Source organism: Pongo abelii, chromosome 10 (genome assembly GCF_028885655.2).
Source record: "Pongo abelii isolate AG06213 chromosome 10, NHGRI_mPonAbe1-v2.0_pri, whole genome shotgun sequence".
Taxonomy (NCBI): domain Eukaryota; kingdom Metazoa; phylum Chordata; class Mammalia; order Primates; family Hominidae; genus Pongo; species Pongo abelii.
Window position 1 is genome coordinate 110,696,044 of NC_071995.2, and position 12,602 is coordinate 110,708,645.

General features: G+C 40.5%; 1 protein-coding gene across 8 annotated transcripts in view; it reads right to left on the reverse strand.

Annotated features, from left to right (window-relative positions):
- The window catches only part of TMEM116 (transmembrane protein 116), a 213,144-nt gene that overhangs the window by 101,055 nt on the left and 99,487 nt on the right, over positions 1–12,602 (reverse strand). The gene's annotated exons all lie outside the window — the stretch shown is intronic.

The window sequence follows — 12,602 nt, forward strand, 5'->3', positions numbered from 1 at the left end:
TTAAAGTTCTGAAGGAAAAAGCTTTTACCCTAGAGTAGTATATCTAGTGAAAATATCCCTCAAACATGAAGGAGAAATACTGTCTCAAACAAAAGCTGAGGGATTTCATCAATATCAGACCTGTCCTACAAGCAATGCTTTCAAGGGAGCACTTCAATCAGAAAGAAAAGAATATTAATGAGCAATAAGTAACCACCCTGAAGGTACAAAACTCACTGGTAATAGTAGATACACAGAAAAACACATAATATTATAACACTGTAACTGTGGTGTTTAAACTACTCTTATTTTAAGTAGAAAGAATAAATAATACACCAATCAAAAATAATAACAACAACTTATCAAGACACAGCACAGTAAAATATAAACGGAAACAACCAAAAGTTAAAAAGCAGAGGTATAAAGTTAAGGTGTAGAGTTCTTACTAGTTTTATTTTTGCTTGTTTGTTTATACAAACAGTGTTAAGTTGTTATCAGTTTAAAATAATGGGTTATAATATAGTGTTTGCAAGTCTCATGGTAACCTCAAGCCAAAAAAACATATAATAGATACACAAAAAATAAAAAGCAAGAAACTAAATTGTTATTATTATTATTATTTGAGACAGAGTCTCACTCTGTCGTCCAGGCTGGATTGCAGTGGCGCGGTCTTGGATCACTGCAACCTTTGCCTCCCAGGTTCAAGCAATTCACCTCCCTCAGCCTCCCAAGTAGCTGGGATTACAGGTGCCCACCACCATGTCCAGCTAATTTTTGTATTTCTAGTAGAGACAGGGTTTCTCCATGTTGGCTAGGCCAGTCTTGAACTCCTGACCTCAGGTGATCCGCCTGCCTCGGCCTCCCAAAACGCTGGGATTATGGCCATGAGCCACCATACCTGGCCACAAGAAACTATATCATCAGAGAAAAGCACCTTTACAAAAAAAAGAAGACAGGAAGGAAAGAAAGAAGGAAAAGAAGACCACAAAACAACCAGAAAATAAATAACAAAGTGGAAGGAGTAAGTGCTTATTTATCAATAATAACACTGAATGTAAATGGACTAAACTCTCTAATCAAAAGACATGGGGTGGCTGAATGGGTAAAAATGCAAGACTCATTGATTTTTTGCCTACAAGAAACACACTTCACCTATAAAGACACAAACAGACTGAAAATAAAGAGATGGAAAAAGGGCCGGGTGCAGTGGCTCATTCCCATAATCCCAGCACTTTGGGAGGCCGAGATGGGCAGATCACCTGAGGTCAGGAGTTTGAGACCAGCCTGACCAACATGGAGAAACCCCTTGTCTACTAAAAATACAAAATTAGCTGGGCATAGTGGTGCATGCCTGTAATCCCAGCTACTTGGGAGGCTGAGGCAACAGAATCACTTGAACCCAGAAGGCGGAGGTTGCGGTAAGCCAAAATCGCATCATTGCACTGCAGCCTGGGCAATAAGAGTGAAACTCCGTCTCAAAAAAAAAAAAAAAAAAAAAAAGAATAGCCTGGGACCCAATGGCTTCACTGCTTAATTCTACCAAACATTTAAAGAAGAACCAATACCAATCCCACTCAAACTATAGAAGAGGAAGGGATACTTCCAAACTCATTCCACAAGGCCAATATTACCCTGATTCCAAAAACCAGACAAATACACCTCAAGAAAAAGAAAGAAAGAGAGAAAGGAAGGAAGGAAAGAAGGAAGGAAGGAAGAAAGGAAGGAAGGAAGGAAGGAAAGAAGGAAGGAAACTAACTACAGGCATTGGTCTCTGATGCATATCAGATATCTCTGATGAATATCTGATAAAAATCTTCAACAAATTACTAGCAAATCTAATTCAAGAATACATTAAGAAGATTATTCATTGTGATCAAGTGGGATTTATCCCTGGGATGCAAGGATGGTTCAACATATGCAAATCAATTAATGTGATACATCATATCAACAGAATGAAGGACAAAATCCATATGGTCATTTCAGTAGATGCTGAAAAAGCATTTGATAAAGTTCGGCATACCCTCATGATAAGAACCCTTATAAAAAAACTAGGTATAGAAGGAACATACCTCAACATAATAAAAGCCATATACCACAGACCTACAGCTAGTATCATACTGAATGAGGAAAAACTGAAACCCTTTCCTCTAAGATCTGGAATATGACAAGGGTGCCCCCCTTCACAAATGTTATTCAATATAGTGCTGGAAGTCCTAGCTAAAGCAATCAGACAAGAGAAAGAAATAAAAGGTATCCAAACTGGAAAGGAAGACGTCAAATTAACCTTGTTTGCAGATGATATGATCTTGTATGTGGAAAAACCTCAAGGCTCCACAAAAAAACTATTAAAACTGATAAATTCAGTAAAGTTGTAGGATAAAAAATCAACATAAAAAATCAGAAGCATTTCTGTATGCAACAGTGAACAATCTGAAAAAGAAATAAAAAAGTAATCCCATTTGTAATAGCCACAAATAAAATTACATACCTAGGAATTAACGTAACCAAAGAAGTGAAAGATCTCTGTAATGAAAACGATAAAACACCGATGAAAGAAATTGAAGAGGATACCAAAAAGTGGAAAGATATTCCATGTTCATGGATTGGAAGAATCAACATTGTTAAAATGTCCATACTACCCAAAGCAATCTACAGATTCAATGTAATCCCTATCAAAATATCAATGACATTCTTCACAGAAATAGAAAAAATATTAAAATTTATATGGAACCATAAAAGACCCAGAATAGCCAAAGCTATCCTAAGCAAAAAGAACAAATCTGGAGGAATCACATTACCTGACTTCAAATTATACTACAGAGCTATAGCAACCAAACCAGCATGGTACTGGCATAAAAACAGACACATTGACCAATGGAACAGAATAGAGAACCCAGAAACAAATCCACACACCGAGCGAACTCATTTTCGACAAAGGTGCCAAGAACAGGGAAAGACAGTCTCTTCAATAGATGGTGCTGGGAAAACTGGATATCCCTATGCAGAAGACTGAAACTAGACCCCTATCTCTTGCTATATACAAAAATCAAATCAAAATGGATTAACGCTTAAATCTAAGACATTAAACTATGAAACAACTACAAGAAAACATGGGGAAAAATCTCCAGGACATTGCTCTGGGCAAAAACTTCTTGGGTAATACCCTACAAACACAGGCAACCAAAGTAAAAATGGACAAATGGGCTCACATCAAGTGAAAAGGCTTCTGCACAGCAAAGGAAACAATCAACAAAGTGAAGAGACAACCCACAGAATATGAGAAAACATTTGCAAACTATCCATCTAACAAAGCATTAATAACCAGAGTATATAAGAAACTCAAGCCGGGTGCAGTGGCTCACGCCTGTAATCCCAGCACTTTGGGAGGCTGAGGCAGGCAGATCATGAGGTCAGGAGATCGAGACCATCCTGGCTAACACGGTGAAACCCCGTCTCTACTAAAAATACAAAAATTTAGCCAGGCATGGTGACGGGCGCCTGTAGTCCCAGCTACTCAGGAGGCTGAGGCAGGAGAATGGTGTGAACCAGCAGGCGGAGCTTGCAGTAAGCTGAGATTGCGCCACTGCACTCCAGCCTGGGCAACAGAGCGAGACTCCGTCTCAGAAAAAAGAAACTCAAACAACTCCATAGGAAAAAATCTAATCTGATCAAATAGGCAAAAGATTTGAATAGACATTTCTCAAAAAAAGACACACAAATGGCAAACATGCATATGAAAAGGTGACTGTTCACTAATCATCAGAGAAATGCAAATCAAAACTACAATGTGATATCATCTCACCCCAGTTAAAATGGCTTATATCCAAAAGACAGGTAATAACAAATGCTGGTGAGGATGTGGAGAAAAGGGATCCCTTCTACACTGTTGGTGGGAATGTAAATTAGTACAACCACTATGGAACTAAAACTAGAGCTACCATATGACCAGCAATCTCACTGCTGGGTAAGGAAAGAAATCAGTATATTGAAGAGATATCTGCTGCACTCCTACATTTGTAGCAACACTGTTCACAACAGCCAAGATTTGGAGGCAACCTAAGTGTCCATCAACAGACGAATAGATAAAAGAAAATGTGGGCTGAGTGCAGTGGCTCGTGCCTGTAATCCCAGCACTTTGGGAGACTGAGGTGGGTAAACTGCTTGAGCACATGAGTTTGAGACCAGCCTGGGAAACATGGCAAAACTGTGTCTCTACAAAAAAATACAAAAAATTAGCCAGGAGTGGTGGCATATGCCTATAGTCCTAGCTACTCCGGAGGCTGAGGTGGGAGAATCACCTGGGCCCCAGAAGTTGAGGCTGCAGTACACGTATACAACAGAGTATTATTCGGCCATAAAAAGGATGAGATCCTATCATTTGCAATAACATGGATGGAACTGGAGATCATTATGTTAAGTAAAATAAGCCAGGCACAGAAAGACAAACATCATATGTTCTCACTTATTTGTGGGATCTAAAAGTTAAAACAACTGAACTCATGGAGATAGAAAACAGAAGGATGGCTACCAGAGGCTGAGAAGGGTAGTTGAGGGTAGGGGGAGGTAGGGATGGTTAATGGGTACAAAAAAAAATAAAGAATGAATAAGGCCTACTATTTGATAGCACAACAGGGTGACTATAGTCAGTAATAATTTAATTGTACATTTTAAAATAACTAAATGAGTATAACTGGATTGTTTATAACACTAAGGATAAATGCTTGAGGGGACAGATACCCCGTTCTCCATAATGAGATTATTATGCATTGCACGCCTGTATAAAACCATCTTATGTACCCCATAAATATATATACCTACTATGTACCCACAAAAATTAGAATTGAAAAAATTAATAAACTGCTTTGGAGAAAATTTTCTTAAAAAAGAGAGATGAGGTCTCATTCTACTGCCCAGGCTGGAGTGCAATGGCACAATCATAGCCCTCAAATTCCTGGGCTCAAGCAACCCTCCTACTTCAGCATCCTGTGCTAAGTATTTTTATTTTTATTTTTAGAGATGGAGGTCTATGTTACCCAGACTAGTCTTGAACTCCTGGCCTCAAGTGATTCTTCCACCTTGGCCTCCCAAAGTGCTGGGGTTACAGGCATTAGCCACTGTGCCTAGCCAGGTAGGATGCTTTTTGCCAGTCCATAGCCACTGCACAATCCAAAATCTTGTTCAGATACAATATTGTTAATTTTATAAAGCTCATTAAGTAAATTTTGAATGTTTACAAACCCCAAACTCCAGCCAAATAAGGCTGAACCCCTTTAGGATAGACTGTGGCAGGGAAGGATGAGTTTTAATGGGGGCAGGAATGAATGAGCAGGTACATGGAACTTGGGATCTTAAATGTCTGGGTTCAAGAGTCAGAGTTCCCTTAAGCATGAGTGAGAATAGTCTGTTCTGCATGGTGTGTTTGTGCTTCTAGGAAGTATAGCCTTTCTCCTGGTTCCTCTCTCCAGTGTGTTGGGGAATTATGAGGAATGTTCACGTGTTGCCATTGGTAGTCACTTGTGACCCAGCCAGGTGCTGCCCCAAGAGACTCTGGTGTTGACTGGTGACTTCTTGCCATCCTTTATCTGCCTTCTCTGGACCGCTTTTCTCTTTTCTGTGCTGCCTCAGGCCAGCAGAGAACCAGGTCCTTCTTTTACTTACCCAAAGCATCGCCAAGTTCAGGCTCTAGTTTTATCTAGACTTGAGTTAAACAAAGGGAATGACGATATGGGAAAGAAAACACATCTGGATGTTACAGATATTAGTGTTCCTGGAGCCCAGGGGCCAAGCCCCTCCCTGGGGGACTTGGATTGGTGATCTCTCTCCTTGGCCCCAACCTGACATCTTTTCTTGTCCTTTTAGGAATGTCTGATGGAAACTCCTCCTAACCTGGGGTCATACTCCATTTCATTCTCTGGGCTCAGTGAGAGGGAAAAATTTTTTTTAAATAATTTACTGAAAACCCAGATCACACCATCATGAATTCAGATAGGTGCAATTCTGCCCACAATGAAGGCAAAGTGTTACACTAATTTGAAAAAAGTTTAGCCTCTTATTCCCCCAAACTTCATTCTTGAATTTTGCCATTTTTTGTGGGCAAGCTGTGGGAAAGGGGCACAAAAGTATCACTGAAGTATTTTTTCAAAAAAGAAAAAAGGCAGTCTTCCTCTACTAATGAGAATGCAAAATGTTGAACAACTGTAAAATGTTTTCACCCTGCTTTTAGACATAAAGCTTTAAAAAATTGTGAGGTCTTTTATCACATCCCCATTGTATATGTAATATGGCTCCAGATAATTACTCTGCCATGGGGAGAAAATCTTCCATAACTCTCCTCCATATATATGTACACTCCACCACATTATCTTGTTATGTCATGGTGGTGAGGGTATTTATACCACAGAAACAGGCAAATGATACAAATCTGGGCTTCAGGCTGGGCGTGGTGGCACACCCCTGTAATCCCAGTATTTTGGGAGGCTGAGGGGCAGATCACTTGAATCCAGGAGTTCAAGCTCAGCTTGGATAATATGGTAAAATATAATACAAAAATATAAAAATTACCCAGGTATGGTGGCTTGCGCCTATAGTCTTAGCTACTCGGGAAGCTGAGGTGGGAGAATCAGTGAGCCCAGGCCAAGTCAAGGCTATAGTGAGCTGTGATGGTGCCACTGCACTCCAGCCTGGGTTACAGAGTGAGACTATGTCTCAAAACAAAAAACAAAAAACAAAAAAAAAACCCAACAAACTAATCTGACCTCAGTTCATTTGTTTATTTTCTTATTGACTTCATTCTTTAAACATTCACTTTTAAGAAATATTTATATGCTAGGAACTAAATGGTTAAAGATAAAAAACACGGGTTCTGGATGTAGGGAAATTAGAACCCACATGCACTGCTGGTGTGAATGTAAAATGGTGCAGCCACTTTGAATCAAAGCTTGGTAGTTTCTTAAAATGCTAAATAAATGCAGAGTTATCCTATGACCTAGCACTTCCACTCATATATGCATAATATACCCAAGAAATACAAAAACATATCCATACAAAAACTTGTACATGAGTATTTATAGCATGTTACTTATACATTAAATGAAAACAATCCAAATGTCTATCATCAAGTAAAATGTAGTATATCCATACAATGGACCACTATTCAGCAATAAAAAGGAATGAGCTGAGCTGGGCACAATCGCTCATGCCTGTAATCCCAGCATTTTGAGAGGTCAAGGTGGGAGAACTGCTTGAAGCCAGGAGTTCCAGATGAGCCTGGGCAACATAGTGATACTCTGTCTCTAAAAAAAATTTTAAACTTAACAGTTTGTGGTGGTATGCACCTGTGGTCCCAGCTACTCAGGAGGCTGAGGCAGGAGAATCTCCATTTTTTTTTTTTTTTTTTTTTTTTTTTGAGATGAAGTCTTGCTCTGTCGCCCAGGCTGGATGGAGTGCAATGACAAGATCTCAGCTCATTGCAACCTCTGCCTCCCAGGTTCAATGGATTCTCCTGCCTCAGCCTCCCAAATAGCTGGGATTATAGATGTGCACCACCATGCCCAGCTAATTTTTGTATTTTTAGTAGAGACGGGGTTTCACCATGTTGGCCAGGCTGGTCTCGAACTCCTGAGGTCAAGTGATCCACCTGCCTTGGCCTCCCAAAGTGCTGGGACTACAGGCGTGAGCCACTGCGCCCGGCCAGGAGAATCTCTTGAGCCCAGGAGTTTGAGGCTGCAGTGAGCCAAGGCTGCAGTGAGCCATGACTGCACCACTGCACTCCAGCCTGGGAGACGGAGTGAAACCCCAACAATTTTTTTTTTTTTTTTGAGACAGAGTCTTGCTCTGTCACCCAGGCTGGAGTGCAGTGGCATCTCAGCTCACTGCAAGCTCCGCCTCCTGGGTTCACAACATTCTCCTGCCTCAGCCTCCCTAGTAGCTGGGACTACAGGTGCCCGCCACCAAGCCTGGCTAATTTTGTTTTTGTATTTTTAGTAGAGATGGGGTTTCACTGTGTTAGCCAGGATGGTCTCGATCTCCTGACCTTGTGATCTGCCTGCCTTGGCCTCCCAAAGTGGTAGAATTACAGGCATGAGCCACCATGCCCAGCCAACCCCAAATCTTAAAAAAAAAAAAGGAATGAAATACTAACACATGGTACAATGTGGATGAACTTTAAGAATATTATGCTAAATTGGCCAGGCACGGTGGCTCATGCCTTAATCCCAGCACTTTGGGAGGCTGAGGTGGGCGGATCACGAGGTCAGGAGATCGAGACCATCCTGGCCAACATGATGAAACCCCGTCTCTACTAAAAATACAAAAAATTAGCCAGGTGTGGTGGTGGGTGCCTGTAGTCCCAGCTACTCAGGAGGCTGAGGCAGGAGAATGACGTGAACTCGGGAGGTGGAGCTTGCAGTGAGCTGAGATAGTGCCACTGCACTCCAGTCTGGGTGACAGAGTGAGAGTCTGTCTCAAAAAAAAAAAAAAAAAAGAATATTATGCTAAATTTAAAAAGTGCAAAAACTCTATTTAAGGGTTTCCTATGTTCCACTGATCTATGTGTGTATCCCATCAGCAATCCCACATATTACTGAAACAGAAAAGAGCGATTTCTCCAAGTTATTATTTTCCAAAATTGTTTTAGCTAGTCTTGTTCGTCTTTTAGAAAATTTATATTGTAAAATATAAATTTTAAAATTTTCTTATCTGTATCTACAAAGAATCTTGTTCGGATTATGATATGAATTGGGTTAAGCCTATGTGTCAGTTTGAGGAGAACTGGTATCTTTATTATGTTGTGTCTTCCAGTTTATAAACACAGCAAATCTCTATTTATTTACATCTTTGATTTCTTTCATCAGTGTCTTGTGGTTTTCATTTAATAGGTCCTGTATATATTTTGTTAAATTTACATCTAAATATTTCATTTTTTGAGTGATTTTAAATTGTATTTTTATTTTGATTAAATTGTTCATTGCTAGTATACAGAAATATAATTGATTTTTATATGTTGCTACTGTATCCTGCAGGGGGAAAGATTCAGTCTTTCACCATTAAGTAAAACATTAACTATAGGCTTTTTGTAGATGTTCTTATTACATTCAGGTAGTTTTCACTCTCTACCTAGTTTTCTGGGAGTTTTTATCATGAATGGATGTAAAGCTTAGCCAAATGCTTTATTCTGTACCAATTGATATGATCATGGGATTTTTCTTATTTAGCCTGCTAACATGGTGAATTCAATGTTTGATTTTCAAATATAAACCAATCCTGCATCCCTGGAAAAAACAAAACTTGGTCATGGTGTATAATTCTTTTTTTCACATTGCTGAATTTTATTTGCTAATATTTGGTTAAATATTTTTTGCATCTATATTCATGAAGGATATTGGTCTGTAGTTTTATTTTTGTGCAGTCTTTCTCTGGTTTTGGTATCAGGGTGATGCTGGCCTCATAAAATGAATTGGATAGGGTTCCCTTTCCTTCTCTTTTATTTTTCTAGAAGAGATTGTGTAGAATTAGTGTTAATTCATTTTTAAAGGTTTGTTATAATTCTCCAGTGAAAGCATCTGGGCCTGATTATTTATTTTTCTTGGGAGATTTGAAGTTATAAATTCAATTTTCTTTTTTCTTTCTTTTTTTTTTTTTTTTTTGAGATGGAGTTTTCCCAGGCTGGAGTGCAATGGCATGGTGTCGGCTCACTGCAACCTCCACCTCCTGGGTTCAAGCGATTCTCCTGCCTCAGCCTCCCAAGTAGCTGGGATTACAGGCACGTGCCACCATGCCTGGCTAATTTTGTATTTTTAGTAGAGACGGGGTTTCTCCATGTTGGTCAGGCTGGTCTCAAACTCCCAACCTCAGGTAATCCACCTGCCTCAGCTTCCCAAAGTGCTGGGATTACAGGCACGTGCCATCATGCCTGGCTAATTTTGTATTTTTAGTAGAGATGGGGTTTCTCCATGTTGGTCAGGCTGGTCTCAAACTCCCAACCTCAGGTGATCTGCCCGCCTCAGCCTCCCAAAGTGCTGGGATTACAGGCATGAGCCACCGCGCCTGGCGAAATTCAATTTTCTTAATAGCTATAAAGATATTCAACTTACCTAGTTCACATTGGGTGAGATGTAGTAGTTTGTGCTTTTTGAGAAATTGGTCCATTTATCTAAGGTATCAAATGTACGTCTGTAAAACTTTTTGTAGTGGTTCCTCATTATTCTTTTGGTATCTGTTAGGTCTGTAGTGATATATTATTTCATTCTTGATTGCCATGTTGTTTTAAAACAAGAATTTAGGCTGGGCCCAGTGGCTCACGCCTATAATCCCAGCACTTTGGGAGGCTGAGGCGGGCGGATCATGAGATCAGGAGATTGAGACCATCTTGGCGAACACAGTGAAACCCCGTCTCTACTAAAAATACAAAAAATTAGCTGGGTGTGGTGGCATGTGCCTGTAGTCCCAGCTACTCGGGAGGCTGAAGCAGGAGAATCACTTGAACCAGGGAGGCAGAGGTTGCAGTGAGCCAAGATCGCACCACTGCACTCCAGCCTGGGCGACAGAGCAAGACTCCATCTCAAAAAAAAAAAAAAAAGAAAAAAAAATTTATGACTTAAATTTTCTTTTTGGGTGTACCTCTTATAACTACATATCCTCTTTTCCCCTTTAATTATTTTATTTTATTTTATTTTATTATTTTTTGAGATGGAGTCTCGCTCTGTCACCCAGGCTGGAGTGCAATGGCGCGATCTCAGCTCACTGCAACCTCTGCCTCCTGGGTTCACGCCATTCTCCTGCCTCAGCCTCCTGAGTAGCTGGGACTCCAGGTGCCTGCCACCACGCCCAGCTAATTTTTTGTATTTTTAGTAGAGGTGGGGTTTCACCATGTTAGCCAGTATGGTCTCGATCTCCTGAACTCATGATCCGCCCACCTCGGCCTCCCAAAGTGCTGGGATTACAGGTGTGAACCACTGCCTGTAAAATTAATGATTTTAATCTTGAATTTTACTTTGTTTTGAACATTGCAATCCCTGCTTTCTTCTTATTTGTTTTTGCCTGGAATATTTGTGCTCAACCTTTTAATTATATTTTCATGGTAGAAAAAGGTAAGGGGAATGGCAAATAAATTTTTTTTTTTTTTTTTTGAGATGGATTCTTGCTCTGTCACCCAGGCTGGAGTACAATGGTGTGATCTCAGCTCACTACAACCTCCACCTTCCAGGTTAAAGTGATTCTTGTGCCTCAGCCTCCTAAGTAGCTGGGACTACAGGCGCGCGCCACCAGGCCCAGCTAATTTTTGTACTTTTAGTAGAGATGGGGTTTCACCATGTTGGCCAGGCTGGTCTCGAACTCCTGATCTCAAGTGATCCGCCTACCTTGGCCTCCCAAAGTGCTGGAATTACGGGCATGAGCCACTGTGCCTGGCCACAAGTAAATTATTTTGATGGAGCACTTAACTGCTATAACTTACTATTTATATTGACATAATGATAGAGGTTTATTCATGATTATTAGAAATAGGAAAGTAACCACTAGAGTAACTGAGTATTGACAAGCAAAGTAAAACTTTACAAATTAACATAGGAATAAGAAAAGGAATAAAGGAAATCTATCCAAGCCAGCAAAAGACAGGGAAAAAAAGGGAAGCAATAGAAAGTATAATAAATATTACATAATTTTCAGAATAGCATTCTGAATTGGATGACAATGTATTTTCTCCTCTTATTAATAATTTTCTTCTCAGTAATTCCTTCTTACTGAAAGCTCTTCTAACTAAATAGAGACAGTGAGGCTGAAGTTTATTGTCCCAGGAAGAAAGGAATCAAATAATAAGAATAAAGAGTCAAATTTTTGGTTTTGAGTTCCAAAATGGGCTCTCAAAATCTTTGGTGGGGCTGAACATGGTGGCTCACACCTGTAATCCCAGCACTTTGAGAGGCCAAGGCAGGAGGACTGCTGGAGCCCAGGAGTTTGAGACCAGCCTAGGCTCAATAGTGAGGTCCTATCTCTACCAAAAACAAATAAACAAACAAACAAACAAACAAAAAACTAGCCCAGCATGGTGGCTACTTGGGAAGCTGAATCCTTGGCAGAAAAAAATAGTCTTAGGATCAAAGTATTTCTTATTTATTATGAATGGATGGCCGGGGGTGGTGGTTCACGCCTGTAATCCCAGAACTTTGGGAGGCTGAGGAGGGTGGATCATTTGAGATCAGGAGTTTGAGACCAGACTGGCCAAATGGTGAAACCCTGTCTCTACTAAAAACAGAAAAATTAGCTGGGCGTGGTGATGCATGCCTGTAATCCCAGCTACTTGGGAGGCTGAGGCAGGAGAATCACTTGAACCTGGGAGGTGGAGGTTGCAGTAAGCCAAGATCACGCCACTGCAATCCAGCTTGGGTGACAGAGCAAGATTCTGTTTCCAAAAACAAAACAAAACAAAACAGGAGTTGTGCTTTTGAGCCCAAGGTGTGCCTATCAAGTGAGCCCAGGAATTCGAGACCAGCCTGGCCAGCACGATGAAACCCTGTCTCTACTAAAAATACAAAAATTAGCTGGGGGTGGTGGTGTGCACCTGTAGTCCCAACTATTTGGGTGGCTGAGGCATGAGGATTGCTTGAACCTAGGAGGCGGACGTTGCA